The sequence below is a fragment of the Schistocerca serialis genome, chromosome 9 (assembly GCF_023864345.2).
Source record: "Schistocerca serialis cubense isolate TAMUIC-IGC-003099 chromosome 9, iqSchSeri2.2, whole genome shotgun sequence".
Classification (NCBI taxonomy): Eukaryota; Metazoa; Arthropoda; class Insecta; order Orthoptera; family Acrididae; genus Schistocerca; species Schistocerca serialis.
Window position 1 is genome coordinate 418,639,024 of NC_064646.1, and position 17,181 is coordinate 418,656,204.

At 39.1% G+C, this 17,181-nt stretch overlaps 1 pseudogene; it reads right to left on the reverse strand.

The window, feature by feature from the left end:
• LOC126419665 (protein HIRA-like) overlaps window positions 1-17,181 on the reverse strand; it is a 294,055-nt pseudogene that overhangs the window by 238,017 nt on the left and 38,857 nt on the right.

Sequence of the window (17,181 nt, forward strand, 5' to 3'; positions counted from 1 at the left end):
AGAAAGATGGAAGGAGTAGTTAGAGAGTCAGTACACAGCATATATACTTGAGGGAAATATTTTCGAAATGAAAGAGGATGTTGATGAAGATGAGAAGGAAGATATAATATTGCATGAAGAATTTGACATAGCACTGAAAGACCTAAGTCGAAACAAGGCCCAGGGAGTAGACAACATTCTGTTAGAGCTACTGATAGCCTTGCGAGAGCCAGCCATGACAAAACTTTTCCATCTGGTGAGCAAGGTGTTTGAAACACCCAGACTTCAAGAAGAATACAATAATTTCAATTCCAAAGAAAGCAGCTGTTGACAGGTGTGAAAATTACCAAACTATCAGTTTAATAAGTCATGGCTGCAAAATACTAACATGAATCCTTACAGAAGAATGGAAAAACTGGTATAAGTCGACGGAAAAACTGGTATAAGTTGACCTCAGGGGAGACCAGTTTGGATTCCTTAGAAATGTAGAGATGTGTGGCAATACTGACTTTACGACTTCCAATAGAAGACAGGTTAAGGAAAAGCAAACCTACATTTATAGCATTTGTAGACTTAAAGAAAGCTTTTGACAATGTTGACTTGAATACTCTTTTCAAATCTAAAGGTGGCAGGGCTAAAATACAGGGAGAGAAAGGCTATTTAAAATTTGTACAGAAACCAGATGACAGTCATAAGAGTTGAGGGGCACGAAAGGGAAGCAGTGGTTGAGAAAGCAGAGAGATAGGGCTGTAGCCTATCCCCAATGTTATTCAATCTGTATATTGACCAAGCAGTAAAGAAAACAAAACAGGGAGAAGAAATAAAAACTTTGAGGTTTGGCACCGACATTGCAATTCTGTCAGAGACAGCAAAGGACTTGGAAGAACAGCTGAACACAATGGGCAGTGTCATGAAAGGAGGGTATAAGAGAAACATCAACAAAAGCAAAACAAAGATAATGGAATTTAGTCTAATTATATCAGGTGATGCAGGGGGAATTAGACCAGGAAATGAGACTCTTAAAGTAGTAGATGACTTTCACTATTTGTGAAACAAAATAACTGATGATGGTTGAAGTTAGGAGGATATAATTGCAGACTGGCAGTGTCAAGAAAAGCATTTCAAAAGAAAAAATGAAATGAATATATGGCATTTATTGGCCGGGATATCCCTTTCGGGGTTCAGCCGCTGTATTGCAAGTCTTTTTAGTTGAAGCCACTTCGGTGACTTGCGTGTCAGTGATGATGAAATGATCATGAAGAACACACAACACCAAGTCCCCTGCCGGGAATTGAACTCAGGCCCCCTAGCGTGGTAGGCGGTAAAGTTACTGCTGTGCTAAGGAGGCGGACATTTCAAAAGAAGAGAAATATAGTAACATCAAGTACAGATTTAAATGTCAGGAAGCCCTTTCGTAGAGTATTTGTATGGAGCATAGCCATGTATTGAAGTGAAACATGGATGATGAACAGTCTAGACAAAAAGAGACTAGAAGCATTTGAAATGTGGTGCAACAGAAGACTGCTGAAGATTAGATGGGTAGACCATATAACTGACAACTGACAATGAGGTACTGAATAAAATTGGAGAGAAAAGGAATTTCTGGTACAACATGACTAGAAGAAGGGATCAGTTGGTAGTATACAGTTAGAGACATCAAGGGATCATCATTTTAGTGCTGGAGGGAATCGTACAGGGAGACAAAGAGATGAATACAGTAAGCAGATTCAGAAGGGTATAAGTTGCAGTAGTTCCTTGGAGATGAAGAGGCTTGCACAGGATAGAGTAGCATGGAGAGTTGCATCAAACCAGTCTTTGGACTGAAGACCACCACCACCACCACCACCACCACCACCACCACCACCACAACAACAACAACAACAACAACAACACCAAATTAATATGCAAGAATCTCTAGAGTAGGTTATTGCATTTACAATCAAACTTTTTCTTTCTTGGCACATTTTAAAATCATCCCTTCTTGTAAGAAGGTAATAATAATACAAATATTTCTATTAAAAGGTTGGTAGCTTTTTCAATGGTGGACCATTTTAAGTTTCTGGTATCTCACAGCATATAGCAAGTATCTGGAAAGTAATGATGTAAAATATTAACCCTGCATTGCATGGTGTTGTCATGCAGCAAAAAACTGTAATCTTACATATAATGTTAAGAAAAACACTTGTATATGCATGATGTACACATCTGGCAACACACACAGTCTGGATGCATTGACCCAGACTGTGTTTAGCGGCAATCTTTGGTGAAGGTTGAGCTGTACTGGTACTGTGAACGGCTGAAAGCAAGGGGAAACTACAGCTGTAATTTTTCCAAGGCGCATATAGCTTTACTGTATGGTTAAATGATGATGGCGTCCTCTTGGGTAAAATATTCTGGAGGTAAAATAGTCCCCCTTTCGGATGTCCAGGCAGGGGCTACTCAAGAGGACGTTGTTATCAGGAGAAAGAAAACTAGCATTCTACAGATCGGGGCGTGGAATGTCAGATCCCTTAATCTGGCAGGTAGGTTAGAAAACTTAAAAATGGAAATGGATAGGTTAAGGTTAGATATAGTGGGAATTAGTGAAGTTCGGTGGCGGGAGGAACAAGACATCTGGTCAGGCGAGTACATGGTTATAAATACTAAATCAAATAAGGGTAATACAGGAGTTGGTTTGATAATGAATAAAAAAATAGAAGTGCAGGTAAGCTACTACAAACAGCATAGTGATTGCATTAGTGTGGCCAAGATAGACACGAAGCCCACACCTACTACAGTAGTAGTACAAGTTTATATGCCAACTAGCTCTGCAGATGATGAAGAAATTGATGAAATGTATGATGAGATAAAAGAAATTATTCAGGTAGTGAAGGGAGACGAAAATTTAATAGTCATGAGTGACTGGAATTCGAGAGTAGGAAAAGGGAGAGAAGGAAACATAGTAGGTGAATATGGATTGGGGGTAAGAAATGAAAGAGGAAGCCGTCTGGCAGAATTTTGCACAGAGCACAACTTAATCATAGCTAACACTTGGTTCAAGAACCATAAAAGAAGGTTGTACACATGGAAGAATCCCTGGAGATACTAGAAGGTATCAGATAGAACATATAATGGTAAGACAGAGATTAAGGAACCAGGTTATAACTTGTAAGACACTTCCAGGGTCAGATACGGACTCTGACCACAATCTATTGGTTATGAACTGTAGATTAGAACTGAAGAAACTGCAAAAAGGTGGGAATTTAAGGAGATGGGACCTGGATAAACTGACTAAACCAGAGGTTGTACAGAGTTTCAGGGAGAACATACAGGAACAATTGACAGGAATGGGGGAAAAATACAGTAGAAGAAGAATGGTTAGCTCTGAGGGAAGGCAGCAGAGGATTAAGTAAGTAAAAAGACGAGGGCTAGTAGAAATCCTTGGGTAACAGAAGAAATATTGAATTTAATTGATGAAAGGAGAAAATATAAAAATGCAGTAAATGAAGCAGGCAAAAAGAAATACAAACGTCTCAAAAATTAGATAAACAGGAAGTGCAAAATGGCTAAGCAAGGATGGCTAGAGGTCAAATGTAAGCATGTAGAGGCACATATCACTAGGGGTAAGATAGATACTGCCTACAGGAAAATTAAAGAGACCTTTGGAGAAATGAAAACCACTTGCATGAATATCAAGAGCTCAGATGGAAACCCAGTTCTGAGCAAAGAAGGGAAGCAGAAAGGTGGAAGGAGTATATAGAGGGTCTATACAAGGGCCATGTTCTTGAGGACAATATTATGGAAATGGAAGACGATGTAGATGAAGATGAAATGGGAGATATGATACTGTGTGAAGAGTTTGACAGAGCACTGAAAGACCTAAGTCGAAACAAGGCCCCGGGAGTAGACAACATTCCATTAGAACTACTGACAGCCTTGCGAGAGCCAGTCCTGACAAAACTCTACCATCTGGTGAGCAAGATGTACAAGACAGGCGAAATACCCTCAGACTAGAAGAAGAATATAATAATTCCAATCCCAAAGAAAGCAGGTGTTGACAGATGTGAAAATTACCGAACTATCAGTTTAATAAGTCATGGATGCAAAATACTAACGCAAATTGTTTACAGATGAATGGAAAAACTGGTAAAAACCGACCTCGAGGAAGATCAGGTTGGATTCTGTAGAAATGTTCGAACACGTGAGGCAATACTGATCTTACGACTTATCTTAGAAGAAAGATTAAGGAAAGGCAAACCTACGTTTCTAGCATTTGTAGACTTAGAGAAAGCTTTTGACAATGTTGACTGGAATACTCTCTTTCAAATTCTAAAGGTGGCAGGGGTAAAATACAGGGAGCGAAGGCTACTTACAATTTGTACAGAAACCAGATGGCAGTTATAAGAGTTGAGGGGCATGAAAGAGAAGCAGTGGTTTGGAAGGGAGTGAGACAGGGTTGTAGCCTTTCCCCGATGTTATTCAATCTGTATATTGAGCAAGTAGTAAAGGAAACAAAAGAAAAATTTGGAGTAGGTATTAAAATCCTTGGAGAAGAAATAAAAACTTTGAGGTTCGCCGATGACATTGTAATTCTGTCAGAGACAGCAAAGAACCTGGACAAGCAGTTGAACGGAATGGACAGTGTCTTGAAAGGAGAATATAAGATGAACATCAACAAAAGCAAAAGGAGGATAATGGGATGTAGTTGAATTAAGTCGGGTGATGCTGAGGGAATTAGATTAGGAAATGAGACACTTAAAGTAGTAAAGGAGTTTTGCTTTTTGGGGAGCAAAATAACTGATGACGGTCGAGGTAGAGAGGATATCAAATGTAGACTGGCAATGGCAAGGAAAGTGTTTCTGAAGAAGAGAAATTTCGTAACATGGAGTATAGATTTAAGTGTCAGGAAGTCGTTTCTGAAAGTATTTGTATGGAGTGTGGCCATGTAAGGAAGTGAAACATGGTCGATAAATAGTCTAGACAAGACGAGAATAGAAATGTGGTGCTACAGAAGAATGCTGAAGATTAGATGGGTAGTTCACATAACTAATGAGGAGGTATTGAACAGAATTGGGGATAAGAGGAGTTTGTGGCACAACGTGACTAGAAGAAGGGGTTGGTTGGTAGAACTTGTTCTGAGGCATCAGGGGATCACCAATTTAGAATTGGAGGGCTGCGTGGAGGGTAAATATCAAAGAGGGAGACCAAGAGATGAATACACTAAGCAGATTCAGAAGGATGTAGGTTGCAGTAAGTACTGGGAGATGAAGAAGCTTGCACAGGATAGAGTAGCATGGAGAGCTGCATCAAACCAGTCTCAGGACTGAAGGCCACAACAACAACAACAACAACATAAAATGATGCTTTATGGTAACACACATTATGTTTCCACTTCCCTGTAACGGAACAATTAATATTTAATGAATATTTTCAGTTTGTTACCATATGACAACAAACCTAAAACATAGAATAAATCAAAATTTCCTTGTTTGACCTGTTATATTGTGTTTTGTGTGTTGGTCCCTACCACCAGATGGTCTTTCATTGAAATCAGTTTCCTAAAAAAATTCTTGCAACAGAGCGGTAAAAAATGGAAGAAAAGTAATTTTTTGGAGTTGTCAATATTGTATTTTCTTCTAATATTCACGCAAGAAGCCCTAAATTATCAGACACCAATTTTAGCACTCATGTGCATGAAAAGTAACTTCTAAAGTATGGCATCAATTAAAAGTCTCACCAAATGCAATCATCAGACTGAGAATCATTTTCTATACAAAAATGACAAAAAGGCTTTTAAAATGTATCAGCATATGATTTCTTTTTATGCTGAAAATTTCCCAACAGGTGAAGCATACAAAAACTGTAATGACTAATGAAATCATATAACCACCCAAGGAAAGATCCAAGCATAACTCATCAATTAAGTTCATGAAAAATATCTAGGCATGTCAAGAACTAATCTTAATAAAGTGGTCACAGACAGATGAGGCTACTGGAAACTGTGCCTACTATGACTGGCAAAAACAAGTGATGAAACTTGTGTTCATCACGACACATTCATCATCATAGAAAATCTCTAGATTTCCAACATAATACCAAAGTATACAGTCAATGATATTTTGGTACAATGAAGGGTCACTACTAGCATAGTTTTAGCATTTTAGCCTTGAGAACACACTACCAATACTGATGTTTACTATGGAATGTCAAACCATCAGGCTACAACGCTAACATTGAAAAGACAACACCCATTCACACTGCACATGATACAGAGAAATGACTGCTGCATTTGGAAAGTAAAGTTTTGATGTACCATTAATCATATGCAGTTGATGTTCCTGAGACATATTGAGTCTCATCCTTATCAATAATAATGATGTAGGCTGAAGCAATGAATCAAAATCTATACCAACGTTGAGACTAATAAGCAGGAGACATGGGTTTGAATAATGGTGCTGGTAATAATTTTAATTCATTGCTTTGGCCTACATCATTATTTTGATGTACCAATTCCATTCCTTTCCAAAGCTGAAGGAATAAGAGCATAGAAAAACTCTGGCACACAATGTTATAAGTGATGAGGAAGGAAATAAGTTAACTGGCTGAACAAGCAGTGCACTTCCATGGTGTTGGAATAAAAGAGTTTGTAGCTAAACTGGAACATATGTGTATTTTTGGCAATTAAGATTTCTACTGAAAATGATGAGCTGAATAACTTACATCAAGTCAGCATCATTTTGCTGTTGGCCTTCTGTAATTGCCCATTTTTTAAAAATAAGGTAACATATGAAATGAAATGACTGTATGGCACATTGATGGCCGGCGAGTTGCAAGTCTTTTCAGTTGATGCCACTGTGGGCAACGTGCATGTCAATGATGATGAAATGATGAGGACAACACAACACCCAGTCCTCGAACAGGGTAAATCTCTGAGCTGGCTGGAAATCGAACCAAAGTCTGCCGCACGACAGTCAGACACACTGACAATTCAACAAAGGGAGCAGATATAAGGTCACAACAAGTACTAGTCAATGTTACACTGTCATTTGATGAGAATCATTATAATCACCACCACCACCACCACCACCACCACCACAATCATCAGGCACATCATCAAGCTCTCAGAGGCAGTGGTCATCTTTCAAATGGTAGTTTACACAGTAGCTACTGGCAAAATCCTCTCTATGTTATTTGCTGTTACAGTGCAGGAGCAGATATGGTACCATTATTCCCACTGTGTTGATACAGCATTCAGTAAGGGCTGCTCCTCCACAATGTAGCCATTAAAAGGTGTAGCACTAGGGTGTTACACCATTGTCCTATCTTGAAAAGCTGTGTCACCCTTGCAACTGGAAGGGAAGTTTGGATGGTGTTCCCACGAGATGGCAATTGGCAAACAGGTCAGTCCCCTCCCCCCCCTCACACACACACACATCGCTGGAATCTGTGGCATCAGCTGGAACATCTACAAACAAGTTTTCTCAGTCTCTCAATCAATGGTGTGGTGTTTCCATGGAGTTCTAGGTTGACATATGGGCAGTCAGTATAAACATGAAAATATACTAGTGCAATTGGCCCACTGCCACTACTGCATCCCCAGTAAATAGCTGGCTCACTGAGAGGCCAAACTATGCTATAAGTATAAAAAGGTACTACATAAACTAATCTTTGTTGCAGTTGATTTCTTTGTATGAAATTTGAGTTTCTCATGGCATATAAAATGTTCAAACAAATTAAAGGAATGTAGCTGAGCGACATCTCCAACAACCGGCAATATTTCGACAGGCGAACATGCTGTCATTTTCATGGTATAAACGTAACGAGATAGCAATGTGCACAGAAATTTAACACCTCTGTAAGTGGAGCTAAACCTACCAAGAACCATAATATAGTTTATTCAGAAAAACACGATACACGCACACACAACACACTGTAAACAACTAGAACATCACACAACCAAAGATGCCTAGTATCAGAAGTTATTACTAGTGAATATTAATTATCAACCAGTTAGAATGTTGCATCAACTGAGGCTGTCCATTGTTTAATCATAGTGAACACTATTCCAAGCAGAATATTTTGAAGATGAGGGATTAAAACTGTGATCCAAATACAACGGTTCCCCAGAAAGTAATACACTGCATTTGTTTTCTTCGACAATTTTTTATGGAACAAAATGAGAATTACACACAGAAGAATGGTGTTCTATCTATACACCCTATTTTTCAGTGTAATTTCCATCCTGTTCTATGGTCTTCCTCCAGTGAGAAACAAGGGCATATATACCCTGTCGGTACCAATCCTTGTCCTGGTGGTAGAGCCAATGCTTCACTGTGTGAATCACCTCCCCATCGTCCTCAAAATGTCTTCCACAATTGGCATCCTTTAACAGCCCAAACAAGGAAGTCTGAGGGGAGCTAGGTCAGGGCTGTCAGTTGTGACAGCCAAGGTTGCCCTAACCCCAACCACTGGAGCTCCACTGAACTGCACTCTGATGACCTCACCCACCGTGCCCAGTGACAAACTGCACTTCTGTTGACAGCAGATGCTCCATACACTTTGCACATGTGCTTGTGAATATTCCCCATAGTTTGTTTATCTGCAGTGAGAAATTCACTGACACCACATTGCTTGTAATGTACGGTACATCACCTACAGATGCCATTTTGAAACTGTCCTGCAGCTATGCTATCTGTCAAATGTGACAGAAGCTTGGCGCACCCACTCAGGAGATTTCATATAATACATACATAATGTTTCCCACTCTAAGCATTGTTTTCAGCTGAGAAAAAAAATGTGGTGTATTACTTTCTGGGCGACCCTCATAACTATGAAATAGCCATCACTTCAACCATTCATTATATTCTTTGGTACTATCTACAACAGATAATTTATTTAGCCAGTGTTCCAGAGCCATAGTAAAAACCAATGGTTAATCAAATACTGAAATCTGCAAGAACCAATAACAATTCTGGCCCACACTCCAAATTACAATAACTCAATTAAGATGGGCGTTTTAGTGTGTGTGTGTGTGTGTGTGTGTGTGTGTGTGTGTGTGTGTGTGTGTGTGTGTTTTCTAGCTTGTAAAACAATTCGTCCAAAAGCTACCAAATTCTACCAAATTCTTCATTTTTCTTTGTGCATCTGTAAACGACTCAATTCTTTTACTGTTTTGTGAGTTTTCTCCTTTACTCTTAAATTATTTACATTCTGCAGAACTTTACCTGCCTTATTTATAACACTTCAATATTACAGAAAAGAATGCTCCATAATTATATTTCTGATGGGAGTCACAACATTGTGGGTCAAATGGTATACCTGGAACAACCTTTGGTTTCAGGGACATTGGTACGGCATTCACATCTGTGGATTCCTGGGATTTCATTATAATTTTATGAATACTGGGTTTCTCCTTTAGAAAAAAATAGCTTCCATCAGGGTTTTTGACTATCTGTTTCTCTTCCTACTGATGACAATGGGGGTAATTGCTAGAAGTTTGAAATTTTTTACAAATATGATGCACATTACTCTGGATCAGTTCTGCATCAACAAGAAGCTCCATTACTGTGGCACAATAATAGTTTGTAACTATTTTCCCTCTCTTTCTTACTGTCAGTGATACACAGGAAGAAAAGAAAAGTCAACATCACTCTCGGTAATCCCCAATATTTAGGAAACACTTAGTATTAAGAAAACAAAAGCTAAAGTACAGAAATAATATACAAAGGGAACTGGCTGTTATTAATTGGGATCAAATGTAAACATCTTGAGAACTACAGCACAGCCACTGGTGTATCCTGTCATTGAAAGCTTTCTTGTGTTTGAGGTGGACATAGCCACGTCAATAAAATAGATATTCATCTAAAGAACAGAATGAGAATTGTGATAGGAACTCTTAAATCCACACCAATACCACGACACCATAGTGTCGGAAGTTCCATGCGGCTTTTCGCGGATGATGCTGTAGTATACAGAGAAGTTGCAGCATTAGAAAATTGTAGCAAAATGCAGGAAGATCTGCTGCAGATAGGCACTTGGTGCAGAGAGTGGCAACTGACCCTTAACATAGATAAATGTAATGTATTGTGAATACATAGAAAGAAGGATCCTTTATTGTATGATTATATGATAGCGGAACAAACACTGGTAGCAGTTATTCTGTAAAATATCTGGGAGTATGTGTGCGGAACGATTTGAAGTGGAATGATCACATAAAATTAATTGTTGGTAAGGCGGGTACCAGGTTGAGATTCATTGGGAAAGTCCTTAGAAAATGCAGTCCATCAACAAAGGAGGTGGCTTACAAAACACTCGTTTGACCTATACTTGAGTATTGCTCATCAGTGTGGGATCCGTACCAGATCGGGTTGACAGAGGAGATAGAGAAGATCCAAAGAAGAGCAGCGCGTTTCGTCACAGGGTTATTTGGTAACCGTCGTAGCATTACGGAGATGTTTAGCAAACTCAAGTGGTAGACTCTGCAAGAGAGGCGCTCTGCATCGTGGTGTAGCTTGCTCGCCAGGTTTCAAGAGGGTACGTTTCTGGATGAGGTATCGAATATATTGCTTCCCCCTACTTATACCTCCCGAGGAGATCACGAATGTAAAATTAGAGAGATTCGAGTGTGCACAGAGGCTTTCAGACAATTGTTCTTCCTGCGAACCATACGCGACTGGAACAGAAAAGGGAGGTAATGACAGTGGCACGTAAAGTGCCCTCCGCCACACACTGTTGGGTGGCTTGCGGAGTGTAAATGTAGATGTAGATGTAGACTGTCAGTACTTGCTACTGTTGCCACATCAAATCTCCAATGAGAAGCATAACACATGAACAGACAGAACTCAAAAGGTCCAGAGACTTAACAATTCATGAAACACTGAACAATTTATTACACTCACAACTAAAATCTAGTGAACCAATCTGGGTAAACAATGACATACTCATGCAGATATGATCCAGAATGGAGAAATCAACAGATGTTCTTCCATGGTCATCAGAATATAGATATAAAATAGATCTGACCAGCCAATTCTTGGGAACCACCATACAAAGAAAAATATGGAGCTACCTCAATCATATAAGAACTGGCCGTGCTGTGACTAAAGCAACACTTCATAAGGAAGGAATGACCAATGTCCCTGGAACATCACTGAGCCACATTTTGCATAATTGCCCAAAAGGAAAATTCACTGGTACCTGGAAAGACTTTGCAGAGGATACATCTCAAGAAATCAACTAGCTGGAATCTTCCAATATCCAACTATTTTTTGGGGAATGGCTATCTGAACCTCTTAACTACCGGTAGTGACAGCTCTCCAGTTTTCAGCACAGTTTGTATCTTGAGGTACAGTTCACATTTTTAAATAAAATTTTTCTAACTTTACAACACTCAATTTTAATAATTTATGAGATTTGTGACAGTAATCATTTAGGTAACGATGTATTTACATCCTGAATACAAGAATCACACTTATCAACATGATATATATACTACTACCAGACCTATCAATCTATATTCACACAATTGTTTCAATGCATTTTTTAAAAAGAAGCATTTCAAAGGAAACTAGCAAAACACAAAACCTATCAGGCTACTGACAGTACATTAGTAGACAAATAAGAAGAAAGGTAAAAACAAAAAACAGAAAAAAATGAAGGACACCTTACTAAAACAGACAGAGGAAATATTCATACCTGTGTATTTACTAATTTTCCATATCATTAGAAGCTTGTCATCACCACCAGATGCCAAAAATTTTCCTGAGAAACTCCACCGGACACAATTCACACACGCTGCAACAATGAAGAAAAATCTTATTTTTAAAAAATTGTACAATAAAGGAGAAAATTCTGCTATTAACAAAAAAACAAATATATTTTCAGAAGATTTAAAGTAATGATTGCATTATTTACTAAAAGTTTTGGGAAGACCATCACTGGACATGTTACTGCGTAAGATGGAAGATTCAGATACAATAGTAACTACAATAAAAGTTGTTACAGATCCATCAATAGCAGTTCAGACTGACTCACAAGTTGCATGTAATAATGTTGCTACTAACTTCACCACAGATTTAAGTTTCAGGAAGTCGTTTCTGAAAGTCTTTGTATGGAGTGTAGCCATGTATGGAAGTGAAACATGGACGATAAATAGTTTAGACAAGAAGAAAATAGAAGCTTTCGAAATGTGGTGCTACAGAAGAATGCTGAAGATTAGATGGGTAGATCACATAACTAATGAGGAGGTATTGAATAGAATTGGGGAGAAGAGGAGCTTGTGGCACAACTTGACTAGAAGAAGGGATCAGCTGGTAGGACATGTTCTGAGGCATCAAGGGATCACCAATTTAGTACTGGAGGGCAGCGTGGAGGGTAAAAATCATAGAGGGAGACCAAGAGATGAATACACTAAGCAGATTCAGAAGGATGTAGGCTGCAGTAGGTACTGGGAGATGAAGAAGCTTGCACAGGATAGAGTAGCATGGAGAGCTGCATCAAACCAGTCTCAGGACTGAAGACCACAACAACAACAACAACAACAACACTTTCACCATGACTAAAAGTTGGGATCAGTTGTGTTAAATTTATTTAGAAATTCTTGAAATAGATTATGCCAGATGTATTGGATCTCAAATGCCTCTCCTCACTCATATAGTGCAGTTTTTCCTTGATCTCTTGGAACTTGTCTTCTGATTGGATTTTAAATAAATCCTCTGCAGCTGACATCAACTTTGAGCCTCTATGAAGTTCCTGAGATTCATGCAAGCTGCAGAGTAGTGTGTGTATAAAATATTTATACTGCTTTCAGACAAGATGATGGGTGCATTTTTCACAATCAGAAGACAAGATCTAAGATATCAAGAAACACTGCAATGTGCTGCTGCTAAGACACTACACCAGCCCAACATAATAAATCATTTTCACAATTAATTATTAATTATTTTCAGAATAACATTTGAAGATGGGCGTATAAGAGCACAAAACCGGTCGTGTTCTAAATAAAAGAACCTTACAACTGTAGCGGTATTTTCAACCTCTGGTATAAAGTTCAGTTGCGGATGTTCCTCTGGCAGGTTTATTTGAAATTAAAAGAAAAAAAGCTCTATGGAGGCAATGTAGGCTGTTTTAGTCACCACAAAGTTCTCGAGATTAATGGGATCTGCAGAGCACTTTATACATGGGAAAAAGGGGGTTTTAAGCAAACTGGTCTCACTAAAGATCAAAACCACACCCAAAGGCCACAAAAACCTAATTTGCACACACTTAGGTCAAACTGATACGAGATAGCTGTGAATAGGGTACAGGTCTATACAGAGTATGATGGTTTGTAGAGCCAACATTTAGATGTAGATTATGTACTTGCTTTTGGTATATCATCTGCATACCCGCACAATGAAAAATTCATAGTATTTAAAATCTATTCTACATCTCTCTGAAACACCAGGAATCTCAATGATGCATGTTCTGTGCACTCCAATTATACTAATCACAGCAGAGTGTCAAATGGGTAACCATTCACAATGTTCTGGAGTTCTGAGTTTAATACTTTCATGGTTTTGTTGAAAGTAACTGAATCAGAAACTCTCCTTGTAGTATGCGATATCCTTCTCCATCCTGTTGATGACGGCAAATCTCACAAAGAACTGGAAGCTAAAAAGAGACATGCCAGTCTGCAACTATACAAAAAGACTCACAACTTGCATGTCAACAACATCCCAGATTTGCTTAACAATACTGTGGTCAATAGTTCCAGACAGCCCTGCCATGCATCTCATGATGGTTCACACAGTACAGATGTAGATATGAATGTTACCCAACATCCCTCAGCACCATTTGAAGTGGTAGTGAGGCATATTGTCTTGCTTAATGTCTATATCTCCTGTGGTGCTACAAGTGAGCAAAAGAAGGTACATGATCTCTGTACTTTTAGATACAGTCCACATTTCAGAGACAAGAGGTGAAACAAGTAATTTTAATCTTTTGTTTTGAAAGTTCTTATCTCTCCTCAAAACTGGCTATTTTTGGACTTATTGCACCCAGTTTCAAAAACTCATGAGAGATATGTTACATTTCCAGCTACATCAGATGTTTCCTTTTTTATTGTTTTTTTACATATATAATTGTCTGCTTGTGTTTGTATATGTGCGGACGAATGCGCATGAGCGAGTGTATACCTGTCCTTTTTTCCCCCTAAGGTAAGTCTTTCCGCTCCCGGGATTGGAATGACTCCTTACCCTCTCCCTTAAAACCCACATCCTTTCGTCTTTCCCTCTTTCCTGATGAAGCAAGCGTGGGTTGCAAAAGCTTGAATTGTGTGTGTGTGTTTGTGTCTCTATCAACATACTAATGCTTTCAGTTGGTAAGTTACATCATCTTTTTTTTAGATATAATTTCTTAAAAATTGTCATATCTAGAAAGTTCTTACTTTGGCAGCATTGGTGCCTGTTGTCACACAATGGAGTGCTCAACTACCTGTTGCAGTGAGTCAGACCACCATATGGAGTAGCTCTTCCTGTGAAAACATCGTGTGTTACAGTCAGGTCACCCACAGATGTATGAATTAGTTATTTATGAATAGTGAGTACATACACAACAACCAAACCCAACACTGTATAATGCTCCTGATGATAATTTGCACAGTGAAGCTTGTTCAGTGAATAGTTGGCTCTTATTTTAGCTACACCACCTGTAGTAATCTATTAGGCCTGTTGTTCGAATAAGCTGTATTTTTTCACATTTATTTATTAATTAAACCTGATCACATAAACATGCACAAGTTTCATGAAATTTCCTGAATATGACTTGCTCTAATTAATGGTTTAATTGGCATTTTGTTACTATCCTTATACATTCTGATGCCTATTTGCCATAAGAATAGTCAACAAAAAAGTATGAAATTTTCAACTTTATTCTTAGACTTCAAGGACAGAAGAATTGAACAAATGCAACTAGGCTTTGCCCAACTGTTGGTGATTTACAAGAATTTGAAGGGAAAATGCAAATTCTATTAATGGTTGGGTTCCTGTTCCACACACTCTTGAAACAATTGTTACAAGCACGGCCTCTGGAAGGTAGTCAAGAAAGATGACAGAGCCTAATGCTGGGGTGGTATCTTCAAACACACACTGAAAACTAAATTTATTTTCATTCTTAAATGCTACATCCATTTGCTAAAAACATAACAAGAAGCGTATTTAACACCTGTTGGCAGGTTTTTAGCTAAATAGATCTGGCATTAACAATTATTCTATTTCACCCCAGAATTGTTAAAGTCATTTCAAATATGGGTTCTGAAGAGGCACACACAGAAAATATGTATGACCTTTCTTCTTTTTTTTAACAAAGATGGGGTCTCTCGCGTCCGTCGGCCGTCGTAATTTAATGTATATATTATTATTGTTATTATTATTTTTTGATTGTTGCCGACTTCCGTGGTGGGCCTTAATAAAAATGATATTTAAGTTGAACAATGTAATAAACTCGGCTAGTCAGTTCACTTTAAAGCAAGAAATCTTTAGTTATTAATTAAAATTGCGGCCCACACACGCGCGAGAGTATTTTTCTTACCTCCGTTGACCATTGTATTGTAGTCGGAGTCCTGGCTCTGGCTCTCAGCTATGGTACTGAAAATAAGAATCTTAAAGCTAAGTATTTCTGCAACTTCGTGCGGCTGTGGAGAAAAATTAATATTATGTTAATAGCTGGCGAGTTTTCCGCTTCCGCTAATTTTTCATAAGTTAATATCGCCACGTAATGGCGTCGTTGGCTGCATCGGGCGCTGCGATTGTTGAGCTGTAAATTACTTGAATGCAGGTTAATTCAAGGAAGGCGGACATGAAATCGGGATCACCTCTTACAAATTAAAAGTGCACAATAATATTAAATCGTTATATTATATGTTTAACTCATACAAATATGCTTACATTTGTCAGCACACGCAAGATGTCCCTCTAGACACATTCAAGACAAAAGAAGAAGTGAAGACGACTAAAAAATTAACAAAAGAGCGTATCTTGTCGTCTCTTTAGATCATTCTGTCATAAATTATTTCTTTGCAATCTAAACCTACACAGAGAAATTATTATTTTACGGCTACATGATAAAAAATTTGGCACTGGGGACGCTATATTGCCCCCCAAAATGTTTGTGTCATAAAAAATGTTCGTGTTTTTTGACATAAATATTTCCACTTTCATGTCCACAGTGTCCACACGCAGATTTTTCTTTCACAGTTTATATATGTCACATCGTATGTTGTAATTACTGAGGTGCGTTGCACACAAAGTGTAATACAGATGAAGTTCAAGGTATACAACCACGAGTTAGTCCGGAATATTTGAAGTCCCAGGGGTGTCAACTGTTCGCTCCCCATTTGGCGCGGCCGTAGGGAAACCTGGGGAAAACCTCGGCGGAGCGACAGACTAACTGCTTTGGTCACTTTCACTTAATTTTTTCTGGAATGTCATTGGAGTACAGGATGTGCATACAAATATTTTTGTTGCACTATGCAAAAAATGAGGTCATTAAAACAATTGATTGCGGTGTCGTTGATGATCTACGCCGCGACGTTTGGCTCGCGACGGCGTCGGTTGGTGTGTTCGGTGCTCGGCGTTCGCGACGGCTGCGGAGAGGTCAACGCCCGCTCGACGCCAGCGTGTGTCTCGCCGTCGCGGAACGTCAGAATCAGCTGATCGGCTGCACCGTTGGCGATGCGCTTCTGTCTCGGCCGGGCGTGGCGGAGTGGGATGATATCCGCCCCCCGCTCTTGTTGGCAGGAGTCAGCTCTGCTACGCATCTCCGACGTAGTACATGAAACACACACACAACCAACGTAATATTTGTTTCCCGCTGCAGATGGTTACGCTAGTGGGAAAGGAGCATTTATAGTGCGGCAGTTGTTGTTAAGTTTTCGCCAGTTTCCGAGTGTCAAGCTAGCACTGTCTTGCAGAAAACATGACATAGACCTTCTCCCGTGAATGCAGTTTTGATGCAATACTGTTTCCATTACACGTCAGTTTTTGTCTTGATAAAATTATTTATGTTTTCGCCGCACTCGCAGGCACTGGTGAGTGTCCCAATACGAGCTTAGCACAAACATTCGCCGTTTCTGCGGTCGCTGTTTTGCAACAGTCCACGCATCGCATTCCAATCTCGCATTATTGTGCTCACTGAAACTACAGTCTGTCCCAAAAATATTGACTGTCGGTTCACTTCACGTTAACA